General features: G+C 55.0%; 1 protein-coding gene across 1 annotated transcript in view; it reads left to right on the top strand.

The window, feature by feature from the left end:
• Positions 1–6: 6 nt before the first annotated feature.
• LOC104850046 (protein MGARP-like) overlaps positions 7–775 on the top strand; it is an 11666-nt gene continuing 10897 nt past the window's right edge. Inside the window, exon 1 of the mRNA XM_010606755.1 lies at positions 7–34. The gene's annotated coding sequence lies outside the window, so the exon portion shown is untranslated. The remainder of the gene's footprint in view (positions 35–775) is intronic.

The raw sequence follows: 775 nt of genomic DNA, 5'->3' as shown, positions 1-775 counted from the left end.
GCGCTGCCGCTGCAGACGCGGCTCGGCAAGGACGGTGAGTGCGCGCCAAGGGCGGCGGGGTCCGGGCGGTCACTCCGGAGTTCTCGGGTCGCTGAGTCCTCCCCAGACTCCCTGGGTTCGAGTGCTGATGTCGGGCAATGCTTTAGTAACCTGTTTCTTCATTCGCTAAATGGGGACCGTAACGGATGTGCGTTTTAATGTGCTACTTTGTAGTTAAGAGCTTCGAGGGCCGGGGCGTGGCTGCGCACTCTTGTAATCCCAGCGCTCTGGGAGGCTGAGGCAGGAGGATCGCAAGTTCAAACCCACCCTAGGCAATTTAGCAAGACCTTGTCTGACAAATGAAAATTTAAAAAGAGTGAGGGGTGTAACTCACTGCGAAGGCCCTGGCTCAATCTCTAGTACCAATAAAATAAAATAAAATAAAATAAAAGCACGCATACTGGAATACTCGCAGCTCCAGAAGCATCTCCATGGCTGGTGGTATCCGACAGGGTTCAGCAGCCAGAGCCCACACTCCGGGAGGCCTGAGCACCCCCGGTTGCAGGGACCTTGGGGCGTTGTCTTTAGCGGCTGTCCCTCCTCTGTGAGGCCCGGAATCCACCGTTTTTGAATGTGGAGAGGATGGAGAAAGAGGGAGCTCAGAAAGATCACGCCTGTCATCTGGTGCTCGGGAGGCTGAGGCAGGAGGATCGGCGCGAGTTCGAGGCCAAACTGGGCTACATAGTGAGTTCAAGACCAGCCTGGACTCTGTAAGGATACCTTATTTCAAATCAAC

The sequence above is a fragment of the Fukomys damarensis genome, unplaced genomic scaffold (assembly GCF_012274545.1).
Source record: "Fukomys damarensis isolate Sample0158 unplaced genomic scaffold, DMR_v1.0_HiC HiC_scaffold_7, whole genome shotgun sequence".
In the NCBI taxonomy this organism is placed as follows: Eukaryota; Metazoa; Chordata; class Mammalia; order Rodentia; family Bathyergidae; genus Fukomys; species Fukomys damarensis.
Note: the sequence above shows the minus strand (reverse complement) of the source record. Positions and strands in the feature narration are given on the sequence as shown.